This window comes from Lemur catta, chromosome 6 (assembly GCF_020740605.2).
Source record: "Lemur catta isolate mLemCat1 chromosome 6, mLemCat1.pri, whole genome shotgun sequence".
In the NCBI taxonomy this organism is placed as follows: Eukaryota; Metazoa; Chordata; class Mammalia; order Primates; family Lemuridae; genus Lemur; species Lemur catta.
The window spans coordinates 74,301,392-74,321,464 of record NC_059133.1 but is presented as its reverse complement, the minus strand read 5'-3'; the positions used below and the strand labels follow the sequence as shown (position 1 = coordinate 74,321,464).

Here is a 20,073-nt window from a genome sequence, read left to right as displayed (position 1 = left end):
ATCTCAGAATTCCTGTTAATATTTGAGAGGAGGTTGTATTTCTTAATATTAATAGTTTAATATTAGTTGTCTTCAGGACTTACAACACTGATTTGTATGTTTGTTGAGAAGGTTAAATGAGATTTTAAGTATCAAATGGGTAAAAAAATGTCATTCATGCAAACTTAAGGCACCTGATGAAGATTATCTTTTATTATAATACACTTCTTTCACCTTAAAGAAGCTCGCAAAATATACAGTTCAAACATGGCACAAGGAATGTGAAGTTGTGTGAGTTTATTCGTTTGAATTTACAGACTTGTTACATCTCATGTGTCTAACCCAAAGACAACCCAGCATCAGAAACCTTAAATTAACTCATCCATGAAACCTCTCTTCCGTTAAAAACCATTCAAGGCTGTGGCAACCCAGGAAATGCCTGCCATTGCTCAACCTGTCAGAATCTGCATTTGAGCAGAGGGCCATTTGCAGTGGCATCTGAGGAGAAAGTCAGGATCCCCAGCGGTGCACCAGTGAGAGCATTTCCCCAGGACTGTCATAACGAACCGGCTTCTGGCTCACTGCTGAAAGTCAGCTAAAGACAGAACCATCTGGAAAGCAGAGTGTTAGAATGATCTCTATTTTTCCAAGAATCAAAGCAAGGTGGAACATTTCTGAATGAAACCATGGATGTTATTCATAAAATCTGGGCCACATGAGGTTAGAGGCATATTGATTTCCACTCTCAGGATGAATTGGCCATCTTTGGCCTTTCAGGAAAATGACCACAGATTAAGATGATGAAGAACAGATGCCACTATTTGAAGCTTCAGTTAGAAAGCCCCAAATGGGCTTAATCTGCAAGACAGCCATAACAACTGCCACAGATTGACAGAAGGATGACAAATGTTTTAATGTGGTGGACACAAACCTAGCTGCTTCCAAACAAACAATCCAGCCAGTTTGAAACGGTCTGAAGCAATCAGATTTGCCAATACTTTACCAAGTTCCAGGAAGGCCTTAGATTTGAGCATTTCCATCTTGGAATTAAGAACAAAAAATCATTTAAAGAAAAATGTTTTCTGAGATGAGCTCCTTCATGAGAATGTTTATACCTAGCAAGGCTTAGAGAAAGCATAGATATAGATCTACCACTGGCTTGTCTGAAAGGCTTTTGCCTTCCTTCTTATGTCCCTCTTCCTCTCTTCTAGTAGCCCTTTCCTTCCCACTACCCAAAATCCTCATCTTCTCATAATGGCCCAGACATACTTTACAAATACACATTAATTCACACTAGGTAGTTAGTGACAACTAATTAATGTTGTACTATTTGCTTTTATGGAAATACCTACAGTGCTTAAGTCAGTGAAATGTATCTCTAAGGGTTGAATTTTAGGCATCAGTGACAAGTTGGAAAGCTTTTGGAGGCAAAAAGTATTCAATACATAATCATTTATTCATTTGGTAGCTATTAATATCCCCTCGTTGAACATCTTCCTTTTGTAAATTATGATGAAAAATACAATGAAATCTAAGTCAAATTTCCTTCCCTCCAAGAGTTTACAAATAGGGGAGTTAAAAATAAATACACAAATAACTATATATTAAGCCAGTGCTTGATATAAATATGAGATTTTAAAAGATCATATATTCCCTGGAAGTTTAGGAAATGGAGAGAGAACTTCTAACTAGATGTTCATGGAAGGCTTCAGGGAAGAGGTTGCTAATGAGTTATCCATGAAAGATTCAACTCATGAAGCTGGGGAAAAGGAAGACAGTCTGAGTGGAGAAAATGGCATGAGCAAAGGTGTGGAGAAAAGGCAAGTTTGAAGAAGGAGCACCACTAATTTTTATGTGAGTGATAACTAAGAGTATGTCAGCTTGCATTCGGCTTCTATAGAATAGTCAAGAAAACAGCTTTTTATCATTATTTTCTGCTTTCTAAATTAGTAACTCTGTCACAGCTAGAAGTCCCTGTATCGTTTTTCATTTTATTACTTTTCGTATAAGACTCAAAATAACTTTGGAGCTGTTAGTGACCTCCAAGTGGAGGTTTTTCCGGGGTCTTGGTGATCAGTGGGAGAAAAGAATTTTAGGATGTACCACATGAGCCAAGCATGTCACAGCTTTTTTTTTTTTTTAATTGAAAGGAAAAGTACACTCTTAAGAAAGAGAGAGTGGGCAGTCTTAAAACGAGCACCTGCACCAGGAGGAAGTGGCTTTTTGTTTTTTGAAGTCTTACTAACTGAGGGGAGGAATATTTAAAGCTAGGGGGTTGGCTTTTACTAAGAATTTGGGTAATAATTCCTAGAATTGGGTTCCCTCCCATTTTTATACTTTATATGGCTGTCTCAGAACTGTCATGGAAATTTCCAGGTTCGAGAAATTTTAAAATTGCAATGTAAATGATATTATAATTAGCCAAAGTTCATGTATAGTGAAAGAGATAATTGACAAGCTGGTTGCAGCTGGTTCTTGTCTGTGGTAATCAGCCCTCTAGTTAGGTTCCACCTGAGAGTTGTTTACTTTAACACCGCACCCAGTCTTCCAATCTCTGTATCCTGTCTCGGCCCTGTCTCCTAGTCTCCTAGTCTAATATTCCCCCGCTATTTAAGAGCTTTGGGCCCTTGGAATCTTACAAGAGAGGCCGAGGAGAGAAGATCTATCTTCTGAAGCTGCTTTTTGCTGGTATGGAGCATTGACCCTGCCTATGGGCACAAAAGTCTTTTATATATTTTTCCTTTTCTATTAATGGAGTGGGTGTCAGGGCATGGGCTTTAAGGCATCTCACGCTGTGGGGGAGACTTCCGGGGCTCTCCGTAGGTCAGGTGGCTGTTGACAGAAGGAACAAGGCATCTGATTAAGGGGATTTTAATAGTCTCATTCTTCATCTTTCTGAAGAGGAATGAGGTGGAACCTTTGGAATGTCAAGACTCATTGTGTGGTGGTCTAGACAACCTGAGAGATAAGAGATTTTAAAAGTTTAATAATGCAAGGAGAGAAAAGGAGAGCAAAAATTATGATTACAATGGGGACTATAAAGGGTCCTAGCTAGGACCTCAGCATTTGTCTAAAAGTGGGCCACCAGCATAGTTTGTTTCACATATTAGAGGCCACATCTGTCTTTTTCTTTTGATTGTCTTGTGCAGCCACTCAGCCGTCTTATAAATTTTTTGTAAATTTGTAGAGACTTGGCTAGTGTTATTAATCTAAATGTAATAGGAAGAGTTTGATACAGTACAAACCCCTTCTTTGGTAGCCCATATATAATCTAATCCTCTTCGATTTTCTAAAGCTTAATTTGTAAGTGCATTGAGGGAGATTGTCAACTGATTTATTTCATTTTCATGATTATAAATGGTGGTTTCTAAAAGGTAGGTGATGTTGTTGAGGATGGTTTCACAGTAGATAAAACCACTCCAAGGGGCAAGTAGACTGATTGTACCTATTATTCCAGCCATTATTAGGCCACTGGCCCTCTTAGTCCAGGCAGTATTTGGCTTAGAATAAACTTGGATTTCACTCAATATCAGGTATCCTAGTGTGCATTCCCTCATATGCATTCCCTGGTATTTTCTAGGCAGGGGTAGTCTTAGTCTTTCCCCATGTGAGGTCTCAGGGGATGCCCACAGAGGAATATCATACCTCTAGGGACACACAACTGAACTGGCTGGCTTTTCTTAAGTGTTTATATTAATTGGGCCCACTGAGGATGTGAATTATTGGCATTAGAGGGGAAAGTAAGATTTCTGCTTATAAGATGGCTGTAGTCTCTTCAATTCAAATAACCTGGCTTAAAAATTTAGACACCGTAGGCCAGCTGAGGGTGGGACTGTGAACAGTGTAGGGTTGGCAATTAGGGGAAGTAATTGTATATAGCTGGCATCAAACTAAGGTGTTTTGACTATAATTATAATGGCAAGAGGAATTTTTATTGTGGGAGGTTGTGTGACCTTTCCCTAACAGCAGGACCTTTGATACGAATTTTTTTTCTTTTTTTTTTCTTTTTTTTTTTTTTGCCAAAGGAAGGGTTTTAGCACAGGAATTGCATTGCTGGGGCTTGCCTGCATTTGGGATTCTGCACTCTAAGGTAAGAATATGGTAGGTGTTGGTTAAGGGAAGTATAAAGGAAGGCCAACTAGGATTGGAAATGTTGGGATTAAGGAGTCCTTCAATAGGAGTGGTGGGAGTAGCCCATCTCATAAATGGTAGGGGAAAATTAACCCTTTCATGGACTAAGGTAAGTGGATCAGGAGGCAAAGTGTATGGGTTTTGTTGACAGACTCAGCAGTTGATAAGCTTAGCCTGGAGGGCATGGCTTGGGAAGTTTAAATATACATATTTTGTTCTCATTTTTCTTGGGTTAAACTCCAAAGGGAATCTAGCCATAAAAAAGCATATTTGGATTTGGTTATTTGGGAGAGGTTAAAAGTAATAGGACTGTTAGGATTTACCAACAGTGAGAATTATTGTAGATGGGTAGAAAATGCAAGTAAACAAATAAGACATGTAAAGGGACAAAAGTAAAGATAACCAACAAATAGCTTGACAAATCGAACCAAAAAATGCAAATTTACTCATCTGAGCAATGGCTTAGTGGTTGTCTTTTGAAAAGATATGCAAGGTCCTCAATGAGTTTGCAGGAATAGGAGTCTTGACCAGCATCTGGGATGTCTTCTGTCTGCAAAGACTGAGAAACAGGCTTGACTCAGACAAGTGTACCCAATGTTGTATTCTCTCCAACTTAACTGCTATAGGGGCACTCATTAAAATTTGCCTTTTCATTTTGGGGACAATTGGTCTGTCAGGGAGCCCTCCTTCAAGGATTTGAACAGAATTCAGTCTCCTGGGGCAACTGGGGTGGGGTGTTTTGTAGCATCAGCTTGAGGTAAATGATGATTTTCGTATTCTTGAAGCGCCTGTTGAACTTGGCTCAGATTCGTTACATAAGAGGTTGTGAAGTTAGGATTAGGATCTATTAATAATAATACTTATTAATAGTCAGATGTTAAGAATGGTCTTCTATATAGTATCTCAAAAGGGCTGTTTTAAAGGTTTCTTGGGTGCTGTGCAAATGCAGAGTAAGGCAAGGTATGAAATTTTGATTAGTATTTCACTGAATCTACAGATCAAATTAGGAAGACCTGACAGCATGGCAATATTGAATCATTCTATTCACAATCATGGGTGATCTCTCCATTTATTTGTTTCTTTTCTGATATCTTTCATCAGAGTTTTATAACTTTCTCATATAGATCTTATATAGATTTTGTTAGTTTTATACGTAACCTAAGTATTTCATTTTTGTGGGTGTTCGTTTAAATAATAATGTTTTAATTTCAAATTCTATTTGTTCATTGTTGGTACAATAACAGTTAAAAATTTCGTTAATGCCACTTAACAAAACCACTGATTTGGGCCTGTAGCACTGAGAAAAGAGTAAAAGCCGGCCTTTGCTTTAGATGTACCTTGTGAATTCAGTCTCACAGTACATATTTCTTTCCAGAGCTGTGAATTGTCGAAGCTCTAAAGATGAATATATGAGATATTTTAACATGAATTATGATAGTATGTCAATGTTCAATTCACCATGAATAAAAGAATTGTGTCTATTACTAGCTGGCAAATTTGGCAATGATTCAGAAGTGTTTCCGATTACAATGTAACTGTTTTATGCTATAATATAATGGATTTGAGAAAGCCTGAAGTGGATCACAAAGTTTTATAGAATTCCAGGCAACACTGGTACCCTCCACCTATAACACACCTATCACACCTGGTATATTGTATGAATGTTAGTTTACATATATAAATGCTTTTGTTTATACCTCTTACCCTGATCCAAAACAATTTATATTAGTTGCTAGCTTAAAAAGCTAACAAATACAACATTTTTATGATTCATTTTGCAGAATATTTAGTTTTTATAAATAAGCCAGCTTACTTCTTCTACAGTTCTTTCCATGATAAGAGAACTACGCAGCAGAGAGTAATATAATCTTGAAAATAACTATCAAACTTTCCCCATTTCAAATTATTCCCACCAATTTACCCTTTACATGATCAAGCAAATTATATTTTAAGGGTAAGAAATTTAAAAACAAAATATTTTAATACAGGTAATATGTAGGATGCTGCCTGAGCAATCAAGACTGCATTACACATTACAAGTGGGGAGTTTTCTACATGAGTTATAATGAGTGGCTAGGCAAAAAGAATAATGTAGCCTCCATATTTTCCCACATTTATTACTCCAGAATCTATTTCTAGACAATTCTACCATTTGTAGACAGACTTCTTACACATGTATATGAGCTGATTTCCAGCAGCTGCTCATTTTACCTGCCTGTATGTAATGCTGTCAGTATGCATAAAATGATGCGCAGAGGAATAAAGCTGAGAGCCGGAAAAGGCCTTAGAGGTCACATGGGCCAATGTGCTTTTTGTACAGATGAGGAAATGACAGCTAAAAGATATTTATAGGCTTGCCAAAGTCATATAGTCTGAGGATGTGCTTATTTTTCAAAGTATCTTAAAATACAATTAAAATATCACTAAATGAAAAAGAATAGTTAGATCTGGGATGTTGAGAAAACACGCACTTTGATTTAGATTCTCACATACTACATGGTTTCACTTCTGTGGGCCTTTGCACATACTGGTCCCTCTAAAATGCCCACGCAGCCTGATAATCACCTTTCAAAATCATATTCAGGTTAAACACCTCTTTCATGGTTTTCTGGGCTCCACTCCCAACATTGTTAGTTATTGCTTTATTACCAATGTACTCGGTGCTTGCATTATACTATGTAGTATATCTGGTGTCCCACTTCTTTTCCACACAGCTCCACCCCTTACTCCACCCACTCCTGTTGTGACTGTTTCCACAAATCAGGGACTAACTTTGTGCAACTGCAAACTGACAGCACCTCATCTCATGCCTCTGCTGTGTGCCTTTTGCTTCTTGTCCTGTGGTTTCTTTGATGTACAGCAGGGGTCACCTGTGGGAATCTACTCTGTACTCATGCATGCCTAACCCATGGAAGGTAACACACATGCGACAATGCTTGGACCAATAGAGCACTGTTCCTGGGAACAGGAACCAAAGAATAAATTTCTATCTTTTTATACCTGGGAAAGCCAGTTCTGAGATGCAATTCTAAAGGCTCCTCAGATGGATCTGCAAGATTGAGTACCAGTCACCCATAGCATAGCTAACTTGATAATGCAACCCACCCTGTAATGCCTTCCCCCCTTCCATGTTTTACTTCCCCTGGTTTTCACTATTGCTTCCTGTGATCACTTTCCATTTAAACACCTGCATGCAAGCCGTTTCCTCAATAGGAAATTGCAGCAACTCAATAAAGATAAGACTATGATCTCAGATATTTTAGGGATGAAGGCTTGTGACACTACACCTGATAAATACCCATGGGCACTCAAATGCTAGCAGAGTATAAGGAGAATGTTTAATGGATGCGGGAGGAAAAAAATATAATAATCTTTGGTCTAGTAACAAAATACAGAGCCAGGTACTGTAGTCATTATGTATATTTTGTGTTGATTGATTATTTTTCTCCTCTTTCCTTAATATCTTGTCTGAAAGGCTGTGATGATGGAGAATGTTACAATTTAAATTTCATTTGAAGTTGTAACTGAATACATCATTCCATCTGATAGTTGATGAGATTTTGTGTCTCCTCAGTGTTAGGGGTGACAATTTTTTCATCTTCTAAATAATGGACAAGAGTGAATGCTATGTGACAAAAGCTATAAAATGTGCCAGTCTTTCTCATTTCCCGGACCCAGATTTATTCTTCACCATTTCCTGCCCTTCTCTGTATCAGGTAGGCTGACCTCCATGAATTGTATCCCAGGAATTCCCTGATGGCTGGCTTCCTAGAGCTAGATTTGGCCAAGGGGAGGGGCTGGCAGGTGTTTGGAAGGCAGAAAAAGAAAAATGTTGGGACATTCCTTTTCTGATCACTTTCTCTGCTTGGCACTATTATCACTGGTGGCAGCTGTGTCCCTTTCGACCACAGCTCCTCCCAGGCTCTGTTCACTCTATAACCTCCTCTGGTCCCAAAGGACTAACAGCTTCTCTTTGTTGCTAGTCTGAGTGCCACACCACTACTTGTTTGTCCCCTTAAGCCTGTCGACCATTATCCTGTTAAAGTCTCTTCATTTGAACCATATGAACAAATTCTGGTTTTTGCCAAGCCCCTGGTTGATGTACATGCACTTGCTTCCACACACACGCGCACGTACACAGACACACACAGATGCCAAGACACAGAACATTCTTGTTTCAATGAAGATGACTCATCTATGAAGAATAATAATAGTTAAATATTTTATAAGAAGAGGAAAAGTAATTAGGCTCCAGGAAGACTTATTTTAATAGAGACTGCTAACCATTTAAATCATGTTTAAATCAAATTTTCTATTCCATTAAAAACTTTAATAGTGATATCAAACATTTTATTATTGAGTGTCACCTCTATTTTTCTAGGCATGCTTTGTAAAGAGAATAAAAATTATACTGCGATTATAAAATAATAGAAGGTAGAAAATGTTAGAAGTAAGGACAATAAGCTCCTGAAAATTCTTAATAGACTTCAAAGCTTTCATTCCCAAATACTATTCTTCTCCTTCAATTCCTTCTCTTCATGTAAACCCTTGCATGACACTCCCTTCTTCCAACAGCTGTCCTGCCTGCCCATGTTCCTAGTATGCCTTTTCCCCATCTCTTTTTTGTTAATTTAAAGTATTAAGGGGGTACAAATGTGTTTGGTGATATAGATCATTTTTGTAGTGCTTGAGTCACAGCTATAAGTGTGCCCATCACCCAAATAGTGTTCATTGTACCCATCAGGTAGGTTTCCCTCCTCCCCTGCCCCCTCCCCCATCTCTATATTGAAGTTCCATACTCCTAAGTTACATAATTTATATACATGACAGGACATATTAACATAGTAGATGGCAAAATTGAAACATCAGTTTATAAATTAAAGATAATTCTTTCATGACATTTCATTGTGGGGTGGGGCCACAACCATGCCTTAATGTGCCATTGTTTATCCCCAAGACTAAATCACATATAATTATGGTGTTTAACATACTTTGATAACATAACATAATTTGATAATGACACAGGTTCACAAGTAAAAATAACATTTTAAATCCCAACATCAATGTATCCTTCTGGAAATCACAAGAAGAAACAATATTCTGAGGAAGGCCTGTTCATCATCATTCCTATGAGTTCCATCTGCAAAGAGAGCAATAAAAGACACCTCCTTTTCTTGCCCCAGTTCTGGTACCCAATCAGCATCTGGTTCATGGTTGAATGTCTGGTTGTTTTTGGAAACTTGACCTCAATGTTTTGGAGTCTGTGGTGGATATCTGCCAATTTTTTATGGATATGTGACATGGGCACCACTAAACTGGGACTCTTGACCCCAACTTTGAATTGGAAGCTTGTTAGGGACTGAAAATGATTCTCTCTGAAGCAGGAAGGCAAAGTTCTTGGGCCAACAGTGCAAAGGTCTGTGTGACAGCATCCAGCATCAAGCGCCATTGAAAGTATCTAGTGCTCCGTTGTGGTCGCTGTAGATTCCTCACTGGACCAATCTGTGGCATGATTCTAGGTATTTTTCCAGGTCATATAGCCACTAAGTGCATGATTTTCTGTTCCTTCTAGGAATTTATAAACGTACCCATATCCTTTTATTAAATTTCTTTTTTTCTTTTGGATTTCAAATCCAAACAAAAACTGATTTAATTATACTCTTATTTTATCATCATAGAAGACCATTTTTCTGATTTAATTATTTTGATTCTTTCATTCTACCACCACAAAAGATATACCTACTCTAATGTCTTGTTATATGTGCAGGGATATTATATATATTAATATCTCTTTGAAAACTTATACTATTGTTTTGGGTATTACATGTTTTTTTATTTACATAAATTGTGCTAAGCTATTTATTATTTTGTTTATTTTTTAACTAAATACTCTGATAGTATCTACTTATGTTTTTGTAGATACCTGCAATTCATTGCCTCTGCTACACAGTAATACATAATAATCTTCATCATATTTTACTTATCCCTTTCCTAATGATGGAAAATTAGGTTGCCTCCAACTCCTGCTATCATAAACAAAGTTGCAATAAACATTCTCATGTGTATCCCTTCATGGGCATATGTATTTGTTTCTCTGGAGTTTACACCGTGAAGAGGATTAAGGATCTTAGGAAATGTGCAAAATAGCTCCATCAGTCTCTTTTCCTATCAAGCACACATAGCTTCCTGTTTCCCTCCACCCTTACCAATGCTTGGTATCATCCCACTTTTTTTTTTTCATAATCTAACAGTTAAAAAGTGCTGTTAATTTCCCTGATTCTAAGTTAAATTTGTTTAATTGTTATTATTTGTTAGCCCTTTGAGTTTCTCTTACTGTGTATCTGTGCCTATTTTTCTTTTTGTTTCTCTACATTTGTCCTGTCGATTTTTAAGAGTCATTTCTAGACATTCTACACCAATTTTAGACATTTTAATTATCTTCTATAAATCTGACATCCATCTGCTAATAAATAAAATGTTCTGCTTAAATTGCCCAGACTCTGTTTCTATTGTTTACATCTAATCGCTTTGACCAAAACTGAGTCCATAATGGTATCTTCCATTTCTTTGATGTTCAAAGAAATCTATCTTCAAGAGTTATTCTGATCAATGAATAACATAATGTTTCTGAAGTCTTATGTAAAATATTCTCTGCCTTTTCCTATGCTTCTCAGAAAAAAAATCCATAACTTCCCCCTAAATAATCCTCACTGTCTGCAAAACTGTTTTAAAACAGTAGCACGTTATACAGAACACTTTCTATTGGTCTAGCTTTTTGTAGTTCTACAAGCATTCTTGGCAAATGTAATTTACATAAGTTATTTCCTTGTCTGTTATTGATTGAATAAGAAAATAATCTACTAATTAATATCTATAGGAAGCAGATTGTTGGACTGGGAGTTTAAGATTGTGTTATTTTAAACGAAAAAATATCATTGTTTCCCAAAGTGTATCACTTCTCCAAAGGCAGCTATAGACTATGCTATGGTTAGTAATGTGTCCTGGTAAGACAGATATTCAGAGCTTGGATTCTGAATTCTTGACCACCCACTTCCCATTGTCCCCAGCACCCCAGCTGCCTCCCTGAAGAATATGGACATAGACGATCCTCCACAAACAGGCACACTTTTTATTACCAGCTGGTAGTTTTTCCCAAATCCTCACGTAGTCTCATACCTGGTGTTTTAGTCAGAGTTCTCCAAAGAAACAAAACCAATAAGATGTGTGTGTATTATCCTGTGGATGGGGAGAGAGAGGGGAGGAAGAGAGAGAGATTTATTTTAAGGAACCTGTTCACCTGATTATGGAGGTCGGCAAGACCATAATCTGCAGGCTGGGCCATCAGGTTGGAGACCCAGGGAAAAGTTGATGCTATGGTTCGAGTCCAAAAGCCTTCTGCTGGTAGAATTCCTTCTTGCTGGGGAGAAGTCAGTCTTTGTTCTATTCAGTCTTTCAACTAAGATGAAGCCTATCCCTATTCTGAACTAAGGACAGTCTGCTATACTCTGATTTAAATGTTAATCCACCAACTAACCTTAACACTAATGATTTAAATATTAATCTCATCTAAAAGCACCCTTACAGAATAATGTTTGACCAAATATCTGGGCACTGTGGCCCAACCAATTTGACACACAAAATTAACCACCATACCTCTCAAGCTGCCCTGGGCCTTCCTGCTTTAGTACATAGTTAGATACAGGCAGCACCCAAGGTCCACTTGGTTTTTCAATGGCCAGGCAGGAAATACAGAGATCCCAAGGATCTTTTTCTGAAAAGACTCTGAGAGATATGAGAACAGAGCAGTCAGAGAAACTTGGTTGAAAGTGTTGCCTATATCCAGTTCCATTTTAACCTTTATTCCTGCCACTATAATTTCTGCCTCTATTTCAGTGGCCCCATTTTGTATTCCATATCAGACCCCATCTTGGGAGTAGAGTGACATTGGGATGGATTGAAGTGCCCCTGAGCTCCCCTGAGAGTTTGCAGTGTCCTTAACTCATAGGCACACATCAAAAGGCTTAGAAATAGGAACTTACAGAACAGTGGCAGTCCAGTCAGAGTGCTGGCAATAAAGAGGCACATACTCTACAAACAATTTTAAAACAGTAATAAAACTGATTAAAAGTCGGTCTGCTTTTTATCATCACCATGTGCTGGCAATTCTAAATGAGGTCAATGATACAATACTTGACCACTAAAACAAACCGAAACCCACCTCTTGGGCCCCTCCTATGACAGAGGCTTTTAGATTATCTATAGATATGCTCTAAAAGCAGCATCCTTATGCAAAGCCCCAACATATGCAGATAAGAAATTGTCTTCAATTATAGCATCATCTCTCACCCATGAACTCCTGCATCTCCTGAGGGCGGGGGGTGTGGCAGATGGTGAAAGGCAGATCTGCATTCACTGGACTGGAAGCAAGCTCCAAAAAATAATCAAGGAGGATATAATTCACAGTGTGAAGTTAACTTTGGTTAATGTACAGAAACATTTATATGGGTGCATTTAAGCATGAATGTATATACATGTAAAATTATAATTTGTATCAAGTATGAATCTTACTCTACAAAGTCAGGCATTCATTCACATATCTAAAAATGTTTAACACCTACAATGTGATGGGCACTATTTTGTTCTAGACACTTGGATTATAACAGTGAACAACATAGAGAAAAGTTAAATGCAGAAATTCCTACTTCTTTGACTACTGAACCTATTAAAAAACATATACACACTCTTATCTAGTGGAGATATCAATTTTCAGGGACAGAACAGTGTAAACCTATACTGAGGAAGGAAATATTTTTCTTTATTGCCTAATAACTACTTCATTTTCTTTCCTGGAAACATCAAAATCCATTACCCAGCAGAGCAGGGATTAGTTCTGTTCTCCACCTGGGAACCTACCAGAGAAACAGAAGAACCAAATTATCTTTCAACAGCTGCTTCCTTGGTAAGCCCCAGAGGGACTTCAGTTTCATTATTCTTATAAGGACTCTTTATTTTTTTTCTTCAGTTTTCCATGATGATCTGGGGGTTGGCAGAACAAACAGTTGCAAGTGAAGAAAGGCAGTCATGAGTTCCTCCAGTTCACATATAGATACATGCGATTTGCACTATGGGAAAACCGGAGGAACAAAGAATGATTCTGGTGTAATAGGTGTATGTCCCAGTCATGATAATTGAGACTTCATATTAAAAAATCATTTGTCATTTAAAAGGCTTATTCTTGCCAATTTTATTTGATAAAGTATCCTTCTTATGGGATACAGAAACTAGAATGCCTTAATTCATCATTTATGGTTGGTTATTGATTTATCTTCCACCAAAAGCCAGAAAGATTTTCTCTTGAGTCAATTAAGACACCAAACAATATGGTTTTGAATTGCTTCAAAGCAAAAAACATGCAAAATCAGAGAGTCATGTGAGGGATCAATGCCAATTAGCTAAACCATGCCAAGGTGATCCCTGCTAGCAGTTCAGTTCTTCTTTTCCCCAGGACTAAAATGTTCTGCAGAAAGGTGCCCTTATGATTAAAAGTGACACTGGGTGGGACTCTCAGAAAGGCTTCTCTTCAAAAATTCTGCCTGTTTCAAATTGGGAGATAATTTGGATAATTTTGGAGCATGCAGGATCCAAACATGAGTGCTATGTTATCCTTGACAATATTTTTATGATTTCACTCTTGCAGGTGCCTTTGAGTGATCTCTGTTGCACTCACTGAACTATCAGAGTAAGTTCAATATCAGATATTGATGCAATATCAATGTATGATATTGATACCAAGTTAACTATCAAAGTAAACTAATCACCAATGATCATACAAAGCACAGATCAAATCCAAACCCATTAAAGAAAAAAAAATGAGGAGAAGTGTGTGTCCCTATTTGTCAGGGGCTCTGATGGCTACAGACAGTGTGACAGCATCCTAATATGTGAAAGTCAATGGCCAGTGGCCATTTTAATTTAGTGGGCAACCGGAAGTGACGTGATTTGATGCCTCTCCATCTTATGAAAAGAGCAAAAATTTCTCTACATTTATTCATTAAACAAATATTATGTTGTAGTTTGGAGGCATGTTCAGTAAGAAGTAGAGGAGAAATTCTGTGCACATATTAAAAATATAGCTGCAAAATTCTGCAATAAATATCTCTTCTAGGGTCCTTTTCAAACCAAATATTATGATCCTTTGTGACACCAACATTTCAGGAAAGAGAATAAATAGAGAATGTAAATCTTCTATGATGCCTATGATGCTTAATTTTATGTGTCAATTTGAGTGGGCCGTGGGCTGTCTAGATATTTGGTCAAACATTATTCTGGGTGTGTCTGTGAGGGTGCTGAGTGGGACTGACATTTAAATCAGGGGACTGAGTAAAGCAAATTATCCTCCCTGATGTCAACTGAAGGTCTGAGTAGAACAAAAAAGCTGACCCTCCACCAGTAAGAGAGAATTCCTTCTGCCCGTCTGCCCTCAAACTGGGACATCAGCTTTTTCTTGACTTCAGAGTTGAACTGAAACATTAGCTCTTCCTGGGTCTCAAGCCTGCCAGGAGGGCTTCGCATTGGAACTACACCATGAGCTTTGGTAGGTCTTCAGCTTCCTGATTCACCCTGCCAACCTTGGGACTTGTTAACCTCCCTAACAGCATGAAGTATGCCTTATAATAAATCCCTTTACATATATATGCACACACATACCATTGGTTCTGTGCTCTGATGAACCCTGTCTAATACAATACCTGAAGGTTTTTTCTTAAGCATGAATAACTTTTCTTTCTCCTTCCTTTGCTCCTTCCTTTCTCTCCATAGAATACACATATTTACAGTTATCCTCAAAACATTCATTGAATAATTGATTGGATTTCTGATGGCTAGTTTATTTTTTATTAAAAGTTCTGTATGCACTTGAGTTTATTTCTGGGTTTTCTATTTGATTAATCTGTTTATTCACATGGCCATACTAATCTTTCTCTTTTTTAATTATTTACTTTTTAAACTCTAGTACTATTTTAATTATTGAGATTTTATGAATTTTCATATATGGTGTTCCCTCCACCCCCAACCTTTATTGCTCTTCTTTTCCAGCTTTCTACTGGACGTTCTTTTTTTAATTCTTTTTTTAATTGAGGTAAAATTTATATATAGTGAAATACATAGATCTTAAATGTATAGTTTTTTGGTGTTTTTTTTTTTTTTTTTTTTTTTTTTTTTGAGACAGAATTTCACTCTGTTGCTGGGGCTAGAATGCCATGGCATCAGCCTAGCTCACAGCAACCTCAAACTCCTGGGGTCAAGCAATCCTCCTGCCTCAGCCTCCCAAATAGCTGGGACTACAGGCATGCGCCACCATGCCCGGCTAATTTTTTCTATATATATTTTTAGTTGTCCATAAAATTTCTTTCTATTTTAGTAGAGACGGGGTCTTGCTCTTGCTCAGGCTGGTCTCAGACTCCTGACCTTGAGTGATCCACCCGCCCGCCTCGGCCTCCCAGAGTGCTAGGATTATAGGCATGAGCCACAGTGCTCGGCCTTAACTGTATAGTTTAATGAGTTGGCAATTTCGTACAGCCATGTACTCCATACTTATTTAACATACAATGTTATATTTTGTTTTATTTGTTTTATTTTGTATTGAGAAGTAGTATCTTTATGGTATTGAATCTTCTTATACAAACATAAGGTAGGTTGTTTTCCATATGATCAAGTCTTTTTTTATATCATTATGTGGAAGGTCACCAACTGAGCATCTACACTGTTTTGAGGATGCAAAATAAACTTATTATATTAAGCCACTAAGAATTTGGAAGTTGGTTGTTATGGCAGTTAACGCACACTGACCAATGCAGTTAGACTTAACACCAGGTTTGGTTTGTACGTTGTTGTCGTATCGTGCCTGTGTTACAGGAGTTAAAAGGTCCTGGTATACTGAGTGCTATTAATATTCAAAGAGTTGTTAGTCTAAGTGAATTTCTGCAAAACACCACTAGGTGTCCTCTACTAATAATTTTCACTGATGTGCTGAAGGACAAACTGAAACTATTTTTCCCTATTCATACATGTCCTCTGCTGCACCGCTGACCTGGCCACAGGCTAGACCAGGGCTCCACCCTCTCGCCATCACTGCTAAAACATAGGCAAATTCACCAGAAAAAAATGAGAACTGTTTCTTCCTTGTTTTTAAAAACATAGGTAAGGACATCATTCTTCTCAAGAATAAAAGTGTAGACTTTATCACATGTTAAAGGTTAACTCATACCAGTCTCATACCACAGACCAGTTTGTGATGTATCTGAAAGTTATTCAAGAACAGATTTGGAAGAGCTAATTTATACTGTACACCTCCTTCCTTGCCTCCCTCTATTCTTTAGCATTACAACACAGCAGAAAAATGGTGTAAACAACAAACGTGAAGGCCAGTCTAGAAGGAGAGTCATAATTACAAAGTGGGGGCCTCTTAGAAATGGCAGTGGGCACTGAGAAAGAAATATGGATTTGAAAGGTATGAAAGAGAGAAAATACAAGATCTGGCAGCCATTAGGTGTTGTGAATAAGAGAAAGAAATATGTCTAGAAAATCTCCAGGGTTCCAGACTCAAGGCAACAGTGGTGCCTTTACTGAGATAGGAAAAACTGAAGAAAGAAAAAGATTGTAGTACAAGGCAAAAAGAAATATATTTATACTTTTTAATGTTTTCGTTTTGATGTGTCTGCGGGCCATCCAAGTGAACATCTCAAATAGACTGAAATCATTCCGAAGAAGACTTTTGGTTAAAGAAAGGGAAGTAGAAGATGTTTTACTCTTCTCCAATCCCAAACTCCACCAAAAGCAAACAAAAAAGTAGAGGGAAAATTATCTTCAATGAGACATGGAAAAGGACACGACCACAAGCCACAAACTAGGAGGTATATCTGCCAAATACTGTGAAGTCTAGACTAAGACAGGAGAAGAGAGCCCAGAGAGCCAATCCTTGCCTCCTAGGATCTAGACGAGGACAACTGATTTCTCCAAAATTTCATGTCACCAACAGCTCGAAGATTCCTTTGATTAGAGTGTTGAGCTCCATGAGTGCAAGGAGTCTATGGGAATGAGACAATGTCCTTAGGGAGACATCTCAGAATGCAGGGAGAATTCAGTAGGAAGACAAATCATGCTGTAAGTGGTAGAAGAAAGGTAGGTAAGACGGGTGTGTGTGTGTGTGTGTGTGTGTGTGTGAGAGAGAGAGAGAGAGAGAAGAGAGAAGAGAGAAGAGAGGGGAGGGGAGAGAAGGCAAGGGAAGAGATTTGCAGTGTAGTGCTCTAGCCAAGGGAGACCTCTGGAGGTGAAATGGGGAGAAGGAGGGAGTGGAAGCAGTTATAGCCAGACTGCAACACAGAGCTAGTCACTTTAAAATACTTTGCTGTTATCCTCAACCACTCCTAACTACAGCATGTATTATTTTATGTATTTATTAATTTATTTTTAGCAAGTGTCTAGTACTTCCATTTCAAGATGAGTAATAATTGTTATTAAGAAACCAACATGGGACTAATGCATAAAAACTGTGCCAAAAAGAAAAAGAAAACACATAACCAAAAAGCAGATAAAGTACATACTTCATCCAAAGAAAATAGAGGAATTACCCAAGGATATAGGTAAAGAGTAGTTCTCCATATGATAAGGAAATCTTATGACCTCAATGTAGAAGAGACAACATGAATGGGATAAGATTTGTCATAGATATTTGCTGTTTTCGGCTGCCTGTCATCCATTTCCCCTTCTCTTCGTAGGAGAATTTTCTGTCTGCCCTCATACAACCAGAATACTTTGAAAGAAAATGATTCCACGCTTAGTTCTACAGGTAACGTTTCAGCTATAGTAATCAGTTCAGGAATGGACATGAGTCCTAAATTGGTCAACTCATAATGAAGCTGTTAATTCTATGCAACATTTGGGTTAGAAAAAAAATCTTTCACTCTTTTATTTCCATGTGAATGAGAAGTTCTGGAAGCTGCTGGTAGCTATTTTACTACCACAAGGGGAGCTCCTGACCAAGATCAGAACAAGCACCAAAGAAGCTAATTTGAAAAGAGAGGAAGGAAGACCAAAGAGAGAGATTAAGGAAGTGGGGGAGCAGGGAGAGAACCAAAGAGGAGAAAGAGAAAGACAGAGAGAATGAAACTAAGTCCTGAACACATACTTTTAACCTTGGGTAAATTCATTCTCTGATCTCTTCAAGATCTAATAAATTTTCTGTTATGATTTGAGCTATTTGGTTATGGTTATTTGTTGCCTTTTTGAGAAACATTCCTAAATGAAACACAAGAGACCAGGAAAAGATACTTAATAGTATAAGATTTATTGAGGCCGGGCGCGGTGGCTCATGTCTGTAATCCTAGCACTCTGGGAGGCCAAGGCGGGTGGATCGTTTGAGCTCAGCAGTTCGAGACCAGCCTGAGCAAGAGCGAGACCCTGTCTCTACTAAAAATAGAAAGAAATTAGCCAAACAACTAAAATATATATATACAAAAAAAATTAGCCGGGGATGGTGGTGCGTGCCTGTATTCCCAGCTACTCGGGAGGCTGAGGCAGAAGGATCACCTGAGCCCAGGAGTTTGAGGTTGCTGTGAGCTAGGCTGATGCAGGAGTTTGAAGTTGCTGTGAGCTAGGCTGATGCCACAGCACTCTAGCCCAGGCAACAGAGCGAGACTGTGTCTCAAAAAAAAAAAGATTTATTGAATGCTTGTTTTGTGCCAGGCACCATATGAAGCACTTTATGTAAAGTATCTTAATAAAGATCAGAACAAGCCTATAGATAACTACTCTTATTTTCTCCACTTTACAAATAAGGTAACTAAGTGACCTAGATGAGTTAGTGTTCCCAAAGTCACAGAGCTAGTAACAAATTGAGCAATAATTTGAACCAAGTGAATCTAACTCTAAAGCTTAAACAGCAGCTAGAGTTCTTCTATGAAAGATTATGTGAACAACATAAGAAGATGAATTTAGTATATGTACCTAAAATGGAACATAGTCAACTACATGAACCTTTTTCTATTCCATTTGCTTTTTTTCTCTTTGAATACTGCTTATATGGAAATTGGATCTCCTTATCATCTTCCAATACTTACCATCTTTTCTATAATCATATTTATGTCTCTGTTCTTTTCCAATTTTCTAATTAATTTTATGGGATTTCTTCGAGGTTCTTCAAAGTATCTCAGTGATATTTATTGGGTTTATTACCATTTTGGTTGCTTTGTAATATTTTCTGTTTATTTTTCCTTCGCTGGCTTTTCATCTCTTGTCTTTATTCACAGATGACATAATCATCTTTGTACAGAATACTAAGAAATCTATGAAAAAGCTACTAGAATTAATAAGTGAGTTGAGTAAAATCATAGGACATATGGTTGATTGATATACATAAATCGTGTTTTTATATACTAACCATGAACATTTGGAAATTAAAATTTAAAGGCAATATCATTTATAATGGTATCAAACAATATAAAATAATTAGGAATAAATTAAACAAAATATGTGTGAGCATTGCTAAGAATTTAAAGAAGTCCTAAGTAAATGTAGAAATATGCTATATTCATGGATTGGCACATTCAGTGGTGTTAAAGAATCAATTCTCCCTAAATTGATATATAGATTTAACACAAATCCAATCAAAATTTCAGAGGGCTTTTTTGTAGAAATTGTCTAGTGGATTATAAATTTACATGAAAATGCAAAGGGCCTAGAGTATCCAAACAACTTCAAAAAAGAACAACATTGGAAGACTTACACTAACTTCAAGGTTTACTGTAATGCTACAATAAACACACAGTGAAATCCTGACACATAGATAGATATAAACCAATGCCACAAAAACATAGGTCCAGAAGTAAAAACACATAGATAAAATAAATAGATTTCCAGCAGAAGCACCAAAGAATTCAACAAGGGAAAGGACAATCTTTTCAGCAA

At 37.5% G+C, this 20,073-nt stretch overlaps 1 long non-coding RNA gene across 1 annotated transcript; it reads left to right on the top strand.

Annotated features, from left to right (window-relative positions):
- Positions 1 to 2,470: 2,470 nt before the first annotated feature.
- Positions 2,471 to 18,362, top strand: LOC123639893. Its single transcript, XR_006735829.1, has 4 exons — positions 2,471 to 2,667; positions 4,005 to 4,069; positions 17,886 to 17,956; positions 18,098 to 18,362. It is a non-coding gene; the product is annotated as an uncharacterized LOC123639893 (long non-coding RNA).
- The last annotated feature ends 1,711 nt before the right edge of the window (positions 18,363 to 20,073 follow it).